General features: G+C 39.2%; 1 pseudogene across 1 annotated transcript; it reads left to right on the top strand.

Annotated features, from left to right (window-relative positions):
- The first annotated feature begins 1,028 nt into the window (after window positions 1-1,028).
- On the top strand, window positions 1,029-8,720 carry LOC143537584 (protein IQ-DOMAIN 22-like; annotated as a pseudogene). The gene is made up of 4 exons (XR_013136087.1): window positions 1,029-1,337; window positions 6,938-7,117; window positions 7,876-7,953; window positions 8,058-8,720. The product of XR_013136087.1 is annotated as a protein IQ-DOMAIN 22-like (transcript).
- The last annotated feature ends 4,395 nt before the right edge of the window (window positions 8,721-13,115 follow it).

Consider the following 13,115-nt stretch of genomic DNA (forward strand, 5'->3'; position numbering starts at 1 on the left):
TGAAGAGGTAGGTCCCAGCAGAGCTCAGTTGAACCCGCAAGACTCACCTTGAAGAGGGACGTCTGCGCAAAGACCAACTGGATCCGCATGACCCACCATGCTCAGAGAGATGAAGACCTTACGCGCAGTACGCCAGCTGTTCCCGCAGGAAAAGCCTTCCAATGGTAAAGTACCCCGCCTGTTCCCGCAGCTACGGATACAAGCCATCAGGGAAGGCTACCTGCACTAATAGTAAGGCTACACGCACAAGGCACTAACTCTTAATAATTCAGTAATGTCACCTGAAGAAGGAATGAGCAAGGCGGGAATACTCCTGCCCAAATGAGCCAGTCCGTACGCTTCTGGAAGATCTTTTGTACTAAACCTGCCAAGGTATGGACAAAATAGACAAGATCTGACCAAAGCAGCCCATGAACCAATCACAGGGTGACAGCTCACCGACAACAGTACGAGGAGGAGCACGCTCTAGTACAAAATGTCACTATCAGCCGCTGCCTACCCACCAACTCCCATCGTGGCACGTACACAGCCCATGGTTGGTGAAAAAGGAATAGTACACAGCCGGCCATGTCACTATCAGCCTCTGCCTACTCACCAACTCCCATCGTGGCATGTGCGTAGCCTGTAGTTGGTGGAAAAGGAATATTATACAGCTGGCTATACCTGCTTGGAAACCTACCTTCGGCTATAAATACTCCAACACCTTGGAACGGTATCACATTTTATCACATATCATCTGATATTATCTTATCTAGCTATTTCTCTTAATATAAACTTATATTCAGAGCAATCTAGTCTGATTCTCACGCCGGAGGGTGGTCACAAGGAGGTACCCCCCATTCTCAGTGACGAGCTCACGGTGTCTGTTTTGCAGGTCATCAGAAGAATAACCATCTTTGCCTGACCTAACCCTCGTGGGAAACATCTACTTAACCCTAAGATTATCCTTAATCTGCCGGGGTCACTTAGTGTTTCTTCACACCTCATATTAACTCGATCTCTCTCCGGAACCACCACAAAATAATATAATGGGCAAGACATCTAGATTCTTCAAAGCATTATTTAACTTCTTTAAATCCGACCAACACAAACACCCCTCTGACACACGACCACGTCATCATCGTTACTCCGATCAAACTGCTTATGGTTGTTCAGCCGATCATGCCATAGCTGTTGCTGCCGCCACCGCTGCCGCAGCTGACGCGGCCGTTGCTGCAGCTCATGCTGCAGCCGAGGTGGTGCGTATGACCACCAGAGCCGTCGGCGGTGACTCCGATTATGGTGTTTCCGGCGAATGGGCCGCCGTTAAAATCCAGTCTTACTACCGAGGTTATCTGGTAGGTAATTAGTATATAGTATTAATAGTTTTTTTTTTTTTGGTAATAAATTTTAATATTTTGATCAGTTAGTTTTTAAAATAATATATATATGTAGAACATTTTTTTATAGATGTATATTGTTTATTGTTTTTGCCATAACGACTTTATTTATTTTCAGTGGCGGATCCAGAATTTTTTTCCGGGTGGTGCACTACTTTTAGACGTTTCTATTTCATGGAGTCGGGTATAAAAAAAACCGGGTCGGTTTAAGGTTCGGGTCGTTTCGATGGTTCGAGAAAGTTCATTACATAATAAAAATACGATAAAATAATAAAAGAGACACCGTCATTAGAAATTAAAAACTAACAAATTAAAACTAACAATCTAACAAACTAAAACTAAATTTAACAAATAACTTAACAATCAAGAGCAATTAACATTTTACAAGAAGTCAAGAATAATTAACATTTAACAATGGATTGTGAATGTAAACTTACCTTCAAAGTGGGAGGATTAGAGGATTCGAGTAAGAGTAGGCAGTGGCAAGAGGACGGCTGAGTGGCTGACAGAGTGAGGTTGCCGACGTTCCACGATGGTCGGAGTGACGAGGACGAGTGGCTGACGGAGTGAGGATGCCGGCAGTCAGGGGCTGAAGAGGGTCAGGGGCTGGGGACAAATAAACAACTTAAAGATCAATTAATTTTCAAATGACTTAGTTTTGGTATTCAAAAAGCTTTAAATTTCAATATATATATATATATATATATATATATATTATTACGAATACGCAATTCATAACAAGAAAGAACAGACTAGTTTCTATGTCATCAATCTAGTTTGATAAGTCAGATCTAGAAGCTTCAAGTTCACGACTTGTAATTTACCTATAACAAATTCCTTAGACTATTAATGAAAAAAAAGTGAATTACCAGATGAGTTATTGTTGGCTGAGAAAACAAAAGGCTTAGGCTTATTGTTATCCTGAATTCGGTCTTTGAATCCCTGGAAGTCAGCTTCGAAGTCATCTGATGGTGGTGGCCTTGAGAAGTAATAGTTTGATAAATTGGAATCACGGAGAAGATCTGCGGCGGTTAAACGACGAGACTGGGGAGGCGCTGTGTGGTGTTTTGTGGACTGGTCACTGGTTGTGTTTATTATAAAACCCTAACTAAGTAAAAAAAATGTTTCAAAAACCAGAATTGAACCTGTGACCTCCGGGTTACAAAACCAATAGGTTTCCAGCTAGACAAAGGCTTCAAATGTTTGTAAGGTGGTTCCTTTCTAATTTATAAGGTGGTTCCTTTATTATTTTCTATATATAAATACACTATTATTTCAAAACTCGGGTGGTTCCTCGGAACCACCCGTTTTCACTATAGATCCGCCCCTGTTTATTTTAGTTTTTCTTTTTCGGTTGTTAAAGCGAGTGTCGGTATAAGGCTGATACGGTAACCAACTAATACCGATACCGACCAACATCATGTCTTTTCCTCGCACGGGTTGAATACCACTATTTGTAGGTATTAAGTTCACTTTTAATTGAAATGACAATTATTAAGTAATATAAATATAATCTCTTTATAATTTACAATAATACAGGGAATATATGGTACCCTATTGTATACATAAAAATATAAATATAAGTAAATAAAACTTATATATAGATAAATTCAATCCATGTCTTCCAACACTTAAAACAAACGGGTCTCTTAATACATATTTATTTCGCACCTCTTTTTAGACGAGAACGTCAGTCTACAACAAGTAGTGAAGTGAAACTCAAGTTTACCATAAAATTTGCCAAACTATTTGTTTGTTAATCTTTCAAGGGTATTGTTGTTACTTGCGTGTTTATTTTAGTCAAACGTCAACGCACGAGGTACGTAATTAAATATTGGTCGGCCGGATGAGTTCATACGTTGTTTAAGTTACAAGATCCAATGCCTAAAGTACATGCTTGTATTTCAAACAAACAGCTCAGCTGAATGTTGGAACCTAAAACTAGAGGTGCACAAACCGGTTTTTAAAAAAACCGGTTCGGTTATTAACCGGACCGGTTTTTTTTGGCCCAGAAAAAAACCGGTTCGGTTAATAACCGGACCGGTTAATAACCGGTTTTTTGCTGTCAAAACCCTAACCGGTCTAACCGGTTAGGACCGGTTTAGAAACCGGTTAGAACCGGTTAATAAACCGGTTTTTTTATTAACCGGTTTTTTTTATTATTTTTTTTTTTTAAATTTCGCGGTTTCAAATACGAATATTTGTTTTTTATATTTTGTATATAATGAAGACCATTATTTTTTCACAGTATAAACAAACCGGTAACTACAAGGCAAAACGGACTGACCGAAGCCATTCTTTGCTTTCGTTGTTAGGGTTCTTTGCTTGGAAGATGAGTATGAGTGTGTGTTGGTGAATGTGTTTTCAACAAACCAAAGATTAAAAACACATAACTTTCATTTATAGTTTTTACATTAAAAATACAAACATTAAATCGTTATCGCATATTCGTAACTCAAAAATACAAACATTAAATCATTAACACTGAAGAAATCTCTGCCAAGAACTGTTGTTCATGATTTAACTCAAAAATACAAACATTAAATCGTGAACTAGCAGATGCTCCTGTTGTTCCCAATCGCAGTTTGTTCATGATTTGCCTCCATGTTTGCTGTTTCTTTAACTAAATTAGAAAAATCCAAATCAACAAGTAAATAAGAGCACATATTAGGAAAAAGAATGCTTAGACACGATTACATGAACAACTTACTGTTTCTTACTCATGATTTGCCTCCATGTTTGCTGTTTCTTTAACTAATTTTCTTCGCTACCCGATCCCGAGCTATTTCTTAGGTAATCGTCGTACGCGGCTTCTTCATCGGTCATTGGTTGAGTGTGTCCTTCATTGACCTCGTCTTCATACAAGCCCGCTTCATACTCCATTTCCCCCTCGAGTGAGCGTTAATGTTGTGCCCTATCTAAAGAGTCCAAGTAATCCTTGTAGCAAATCGACATCTCTATAGCTGGTGCAGTGAGTCAAGTCCTCCTAATCGATATAACCCTGCCAGAAACAGAAAAAGCAGACTCCGAAGCTACCGTGGAAGCTTGGACCGTTAGTAAATCTTTGGCCATGGCGGCGAGGATCGGAAACTCATCCTCCTTACCTCTCCACCAAGCCAGCAAATCAAGACTTCTAAATTCATCCGGAGTCATGTGTTTCACAAAGTTGGTACCACCATACCTTCCAAGTTCACTGCTTGAGGTGTTTACCTTTTGACGTTTACCGGCGTCTTCCCAAATCATGTAGTACATCCCCATTTCAAGGTCGGTTTGGGATTGGGATTGGGCAACAGCTCTTAACGAGTCATGAATTTGGGAAGACGACCCGTATTTTGTAAGGTAGACATCATACATGTTTGACAAGGTGGTGTTGAAAGCATTCTTTAAAGTTTGGCTATAATAGGGGTTTTGATCGTCGTTTAACCCTAGCTCATCACAAATTTTTTCTATTAAAGCTTCAACACCACCAACATTGATGCAAGGGTTTAACGCAGCAGCACATGTCAAAACAGCGGGTAGTTCTTGAAAATATTTTCTAAATTTTTCTTTCATTTTTACACCCATATCAAAATAAGGTGCACCCCTACAATGAAGTTCACTCAACTTTGTACACATGACAGCAATTTTTGGTAAAGCAATGGGGCTTGTTGGATAGTAAACCCCGGATAAACTAGTTGTGCAAGATTTAAAAATTTGAAGGACCTCCGTAACGATCTCAATCAATAACCAGTTTATAGGATCGTACGGTGCACATTTACCCCTACTTGACAAAATTTGATGAAACGCAATTAATGATTCTTTTTGTTGGATGGCTTTCTCAAACATATTACAAGTCGAGTTCCATCTTGTTGGACAATCCCAATTTGGCCCCAACCATTGACAATTAGCTTCTACACAAAATTTTTTGTATCTTGAAAATGTTTTATTGTTGCTAAAAACATCTCGTAACATTCTTTTAAAATTGTTTCTTTGCGTTTCGATCACGTTTAACCCATCTTGCACGGCCAAGTTGATAATATGTGCAATGCATCGGCTATGAAAAAACGCTCCATCACAAATTGGTTTATACTTTAATTTTAAATGGCCAACCGCGACCGTATTGTTGGACGCGTTATCAAACGAAATTGAAAAGATTTTATGTTCAATCTTGTATTGTCGAATGACTTTATCCAAGATTTGAAAAATATTTCTACCCGTGTGCGGGTAATCAAACAATTGAAACGCAACGGTTCGTTTCATCATTTGCCACGACTCGGGGTCAACCCAATGAGCCGTCACACAAATGTATGAGTCGGGCGAACCATGAGGTACCGACCACACATCCGTTGTTAAGTTTACACCAGTTTGTAAGTTTGAAAAGTATGAAATTAGTTCGGATTTAGCGTTTTTCCATGCTTTAAGACAATCTCTTCTAAGGGTCGAACGACTTACGTGTTGGTAGCGTGGTTGAACATAGTTTTGCATCATCTCCGTGAATTGAGGGTTGTCGAAGTGGTTGAAATGAAGTGTTTGTTGAATCACAAAGTTTGAAAACTGTTGACGTACCGCTTCAAAGTCGTACGTAAACACCGCTCCTTGATTCGTCATCTCCGGCTGCGAACTACTTCCCGATTCGTCCTTCAAGGCCTTGCAAAAGGGCCTTTGTACATGCGCTTTTAAAGTGGAGTTTGCATCTTTGCCATAAAACTTCAAACAATGTTTGCATCGAGCTTTTTGGCTACCGTTAGACATTTCGCATAGGTCGAAATGTTGCCAAACATCATGGTTTCGTTTCGTGGGGATGACCCGAACGACCGTTTCTCCCGTGTTCGAGGCACCCATGTTGACGGATGAAGCAGCACTTTGGGAGGCCATGATAATCGACTACGAAATAAGAGTGGTATACTCGAGTATGAAATAAACGACTACGAAATAAGAGCGTATGGAGTGGTAATGTGGTATAATTGAGCGTGAGATAACAAAATAATCGCGTATGAAATAAACGTTTAGAGCGTTTGGAGTTGTATAATCGAGTGTGATCTAACCAATACCCAACCTAAACTATATATAGATGTTTGTGGGGGTAAAATGGTAAAAAAAAAAAACGGTCCAAAAACAAAAAAAACGGGCATATAGCCGTTATAAACCATAACCGGTTAATAAAAAAAACCGGTTTTTTTATAAACCGGTTAACCGGTTTTTCCATAACCGGTTAATAAAAAAAACCGGTTTTTCCATTAACCGGTTCGTTAACCGGTTTTGGATCTAGAACTTGTAACCGAAAGACAAACCGGCGGTTTCTAAACCGGTCAAACCGGTTTTTAAAAAACCGGTTTTCGTAAAAACCGGTTTTCGTAAAAACCGGTTTCCGGTTTAAACCGGTAAACCGGTTCCCCAACCGGTTTTTTTGGCCATCTCTACCTAAAACCTTTTATTAATTGTGTTCACATCATGGTTCATTTATTTGTCGGTCTGGTTTTCAACTTTACATTGTTGGGGGTCCTTGGATGCAAATGTACCACCCATGTAGCGTAAAGTACAAGTATTAATATTATCATTTATTGAAAATGAAAATGTAGGCTAGGAAAGCGTTACGGGCGTTAAAGTCGTTGGTGCAGCTTCAGGCACTAGCGAGGGGTCAACTTGTAAGGAGAGAATTTGTTGATGATTTGAGACGTTGGCAGGCTGTGGTCCGAGCCCAGGCTCGAGTCCGTGCATGCCGGCTCCAGATGACTGATTCACCCTAGTCAGTTACCAAGGTTGCTTCTTAGGCTGAGGGGTGTGGGGGGCTCTAATGGGGGCTCCAGTGGGGGCTCCAACCAATAATATTATGACGTGTGGCAGAGAGAGAAACTGGATAAGGGGGGTGTTGGAGCCCTCGTTGGAGCCCCTGGCCCTGGTATGGGGGGCTTTAATGGGGTATAATTATATAGGAAAAATATTTTTTTTTTGGGTTTGGTCGGCTCCCAACGGTCAAAAAACCATCAAATCCCGTGCTTTTCTCTCTCTTCTCCCGCTAACCAGCTTGCGCCTGCATGTTTTTCCGCGCTAGCGCCCCGTTAGCGCCCCGGTGGTGTGGTGTTAGCGCCTGGGGGCGCGAGCGGAGGGGCTCTAGTGCCCCCGTTGAAGCCCCACACCCCTCAGCCTATATCCACACAACTATCATATATTGTACTATTATTGCATTTGTGCCCAGGAAGGGCTGTTAACAAGCCGAGCTCAAGTCATTAATTTTAGTGAGCTAGAGGCTAGAGCTCAAGCTCAGCTACTTAAAAGCTTGAGTGGCTTGTTGAGCATGCTTGTTATTATTATTATTATTATTATTATTATTATTATTATTATTATTTTCTTAACGTAATACATACAAAATTTATAAACAAGAGAATGTGTATGGTTTTTAAAAATTTCGGGTTTAATCAAAGTATGCCAACTAGCTGAGCCAACCCTGGCTTGCGCTCGGGTTGTTTAGAAACCAAGCACTAGGTTTTATATCTATAACATAAATTACTACTTGTAGGGGCCTCGTACACCCGAAAAGTTTGAGCACATTTATCGATCCAGGGTTATAAAACATAATCAACCATCGATACTAAAGGTGTGTCATTTGTTTTTATCCAATATTTCAAATAAATATGATACACACACATATCATTTTCGTAGGTTGTTAACATTAACAATGTGCATGCTAATCTTATGCAGAATAACCATGCAAACTTGTATGACGATCATACCGAAAAAATCCTTGAAATGGACACTGCAAAATCCCACATGAGACAAAGAAACCTCTTCCAATCGGACCAAATAAGCTACAGTCAAAGTCAAAGTCTGACCACTTCTCGCGGGTCAACGATCCACCCATTGGGCCCGAGCCCAAATGGTTCATGTGAAGTAATTTCCCTAACTGGCCCATTAACATACTTCCCTCATGATATTGATGTATGCAATACCCAAAATAGCCCTCCGTTTTATGCGAATTCTTCAAAAAATGGGTCGATGGGGATGGGGCCGTTTACCCCCGCCACGGCTAAAAGTGACAGTTCAAGAAGTTGTCTTAGTGGCTACTCGGACCACCCTAACTACATGGCGTACACAGAGTCCTCACGGGCTAAGGTTAGGTCCGTAAGTGCACCAAGACAAAGGCCGAATTTGGAGTTTTCTAACACTACAAAGAGGTACTCGGTGTATGGGTATGGTTCGAGTGGTGCTCAACGAGGCCCAAACTCGAGGGATAGTTTTGTGAGCAAGGCGTATCCGGGATCGGGCCGGCTTGATCGGCTCGGGATGCCTGTTGGAGGTATCGGGTTTCGTGAGAGTGAGTTTAGTGGTGGTTATTGGAATTAGGAAGTTATGTTTGTTGTTGCTAGTTGGGAAGTGCCATATGAAAGCTATGATGGCCATTTTGTAATTTTTGGTTTCTTTAGGGGTTGATATGAACTTTTCACTAATGTAAGGGGTAGTTTTTGAATTATGAGATGGTATGTTGTATATCATTTCCATACCCCAATCGCTATCAAACGCTAATGTTAACCACGTTCAATATCATTTCAATCTATTTTTTTTTTCTTCTCTTTTGACCACGTTTAGTTTAGTTTCGTTTCAATCTTTGTTTTTTTCTTTGTGGGTCCAGTCAATACCCTATCAACAAACATAATAAACAAACAAAAATAAATACTTTATTTCATCATAGGTTAATCAAACCAAAGTTTCAAACGGTGTTTGCAAACGGTGTCTGATCTCTCAAACAAATGAGAGATAGTCGGTGAAGACATACAGAAAAAGAACAAAGATCGAGAAATGGTGAAGAAGAGAGAGAAGTCGGAGTATAATTGGCTGGGGACAGTAGCAGGGATTTTTATATTATAAATAAATAAAAAAAGTTAGTCACTGTAGCTTAGCTACAGTAGCACCGGCCACTTCCATTTATATTATAGGTTAATTGATTGGATTTTGTCCAAAAGTAATATTAAAATATAGATCAATGAGTCTTTACAAACGGGTTAGAAAGTAGATTAACTTAAAAGGGTCATAATATTTCAGATAGAAACCCATAGAAAGTACTTGGACCGGCTTGAGACCGACCTGTGCCAATAATTAGTGTGGGTCTGAGTCCTAGAAAAATTTTATACAAACGATGTCTGGTTGTTTCATTCCAAACTTAGCAACTTCCGAGAAACCCAAAGATGAGTAAAAGAACAATCGTAAAACCAGTTATAGTGTTCAATTTATCAACAACAATCGATACCAGTTATAAATCGCTAGGCTTCTTTTGTTTGCTATACATTTATCAACAACAATCGAAACTAGTGTTCAATTTCGTTGGTTCCTACTATTGTGATTGAGTATTGAATGCATGCTTGATTATATGTATCTCATGATAGTGTTACTACACGTATGGTAACGAAATACGTATCTCGTAAATATTTTGTAATGGTTTTGCAATCTTTAAATGCTGGTATGGAAACATGGAAGGAGACTAAAACTTTGAATACCTTTTAAACAATTTCAGCCACATGAGAATTTGTTTCTTGATGATTTCTTGATATTCTTATTGTGAAATGTTGATGAAAGATTACCTTTGTGAATTGTGTTCAAATTTGAGGATTATGTTCATAGTTTTCTATTTATTTTCAACTAGTTTTTTTAGTTGGCGCGTTCCGCCGGGCAGTTTCGATCTCTTTTTGTACCTGTCGCGTTGCAGTGGTGCACTAATATGGATTCGGTTAGTATGGGTTAAGTTCGTTAAAATATCAACACTAAACTAAAAAAAATAATATGTATGTTAACGCAGAAAACAGTAGCAACTTTCGTATAGATAAAATTAATATACTAAAAAGTTCGTAACAGTAACGATACTTTCCCGCGCGTGTTGCTTGCCAAATTTGGTTGGTAAAACCCGGTCATTGCAACGACGAGTCAACACAAATTTGGCCGATACTAACTGCCTTCGTCCATAACTAAACATAAAAAATAAATTTGTCAAAATTAGCATATTGAAAATCAAACCCAAAAAAAAGTAGTGGCACTCATATAGTGTATTATAAAAAAAATAACATATTTAAAACAATGTGTATTCAGTTGGCAAAACCAGGGCGTTGGTTAAACACAAGTGTTGCGACCGCAGGTCGAGTAATACACATTTACTCGAACCGCAGGTCGAGTAATAATCAAATCATGTCAAGGTATTTCAAAAATTATCCTTATAAAAGTTTTACAGTTTCTCTCGATGATGTGTATATCATCACTCTAAACTGTGATTATATGAACTTTTAAGAGTAAAATTTTGATAAAAGTATGGCTAATTACATCTAACTTATCTCCCTTCTTATCAAAATATTTTATGATTATACCACGTTCAATCCGACTATATTAGTCCATACGTAATAAGCATAACTCCATGCATTTTTCAATCCATCGTGGATTTTTTTTCATCTTGGACAAATTATACTTGTGCATTCACTTTTTCAGGATTTTTGCTCCACAAACTTGCTCATTTAACAAATCAGTTTTTGTATCACATACCAAAAATCCATATTGTACCATAGCTTTGTTTATTGAGATATTATACTCATCATGTACATTATCTTCTATATGTATTGTGACATCTGCCCTGATCCGACCCGACCCAGGTACCCGTTTCCCTTATCCGATCTCTTTCTTTTATGATTTAATATTTATTTATACTTATATTTTACTTTAATAATAATAATATACTTTTCCTTCCCGCCTCTTTCTCTCTCTTTCTTTCCGCCGTCCCCTCCCTCTTCCTTCTCTCATTCCGCCTTCTTTTCGCCGTCCCGCCCTTAAGCCTTGTTTCCCTCAACTCTATGCTTGTCCTTTGGTTCTTTCCGCCTAAGGATGTCTGCAGCTCCACGCGCCAGACTCCTTACATGGAAGCCTGCGTGAAGACATCTTGTTCCTGCGATGCGTGAAGAGAACTCTTCTCGCAGCGCGCTAAGAATGCATGTTCTTCCCGCAATGCGCTAAGAATGTATGTTCTTCCCGCGATGCGCTTAGAATTCTAGTTCACACAGCACGCTAAGGATGTGATTCTTCCCGCAGTGCGCTAAGGATTGTTGTGCCAGCCTTCGCGCTCGCGCACTCAGCCTTCTCGCGCTTAACCCTTGTATCTTCTGTTTAAATCTAGCCGTTTGCTTTTGTGTTGTCTTATCTTTTGAGCCGTTGACCTAACCCATCTAATGTCTGAATAGTTACTTTCGGCGCAGCATGCGCACCAACCCCATTGGTTGACAGATAAAGTGACTGACATAATCTTTTGAGATCTGCTTTTGCCATGCTTGACCAGTACCTTTATCTGATCCGCCCATGCTTTTTACTGTTCCCTGTCAGCTTTATCTTGCCCCCTGCAGCTGCCATATCTTTTGATATCTTTACTTTTCAGAACTTTTTACCGTTGATATCTTTTCTTTTACTTTTTGAGATCTTTTCCCCTTTTTCTAGGGTTTATGTCTCCTAGGGTTTCTCTATAAGTAATAATAATATTTTCCTAACACTTCACACACAAAACACTTAATCTCTCTTATTATCTCTTCCTCCCTTTTTGCTCTCTGCCGTTGTCCTCCTGCCGTCTCCTCTCTTGCCTCCGTCTTCCTCCTTGTTCTTCCCTGCTTTTCCGGTACTATATATATATTATATATAATAATTTACTTATTAATTATGCTAACTTATAATCAAGACTTAAAACAGATCATTAAAACAATAATCTTACTTATAGGTTAACTTGTGCTTGTTTAAAGTTGGTTCTTGCTTTATCTTACACCGCATCGTTTATCAGGTGAGTTATCTCGTATCTAATCCCTTTTTATTTTAAATGCTTTGGGATGTTCATGTGTTCATACAAAACTTGAGTCTTAAACTGTTTATGAACTTTAGTCGCGCAGTATCCCATGTGTTGAGGACGTAGACTTGGCTGTTTATTTGTATGTGTGGATCATTAACCGTATGGACGGTCTATTCCGCAGTTTTCATGGTACCATTAGATGAACACGGGAGAACATTCGTTTATGATTTTCTCTTTTGTTACACTTGCACAGTTAGTCTTGTTTGTGAGCTCAATTGTGAGCACTGGCAGTCTTGTCTCTTAGAGTTGGTCCCGATCAGATTACACCCTTGTTGAAAACCAGACATACACATGTTGCGCGCAGATTTATTGTTATCTATGTATTGTATTAAACTTGATTCCTCACCAACACGCAAGTGTTTGACGTTTATTTTAACACATGTTCAGGTTTGCAGTAGCTGTTTTGGAGCTTGTGGACACATAGGACGTTTTTACTTTTGGACCTAGATTAAAATGTATCAAGACAAGTTAATGTTGTTTGAATGTTATAATTTAAAATATATTGATTTATGTTTGATTTATGTTCTATATTTTCCCCGCTGCGCGTGCGCGATAAAATGTGTATTAATAAATATTGACACCAATAGTGTCACGAGTAATGAAACAATATGTGGCGCCCCGATGTATAATCCGCCTTTGGTCGGGGTGTTACAGATTGGTATCAGAGCTCGTTGACTTTAGGATAGGTGGTTAGACGTAACGGCCTAGAATACCTAAGAGTCCCTTCTCGCGCATGAGAGAAATCTCATGTTTGCGCGCTTATTGTTAATTACTCGTTATTTATGAATATGCTCGCGCTTGCGCGGTATATGATTTTATGTTTTATTTCGCGATATTTCGATTTTTGTCGAATTTCGATTTTTATTGATTTTTCTTACATATTCGTTTGTTGGGTTTGA

The sequence above is a fragment of the Bidens hawaiensis genome, unplaced genomic scaffold, assembly GCF_021521415.1.
Source record: "Bidens hawaiensis isolate Kalapana, Puna unplaced genomic scaffold, B.hawaiensis_p1.1 tig00011229_1, whole genome shotgun sequence".
In the NCBI taxonomy this organism is placed as follows: Eukaryota; Viridiplantae; Streptophyta; class Magnoliopsida; order Asterales; family Asteraceae; genus Bidens; species Bidens hawaiensis.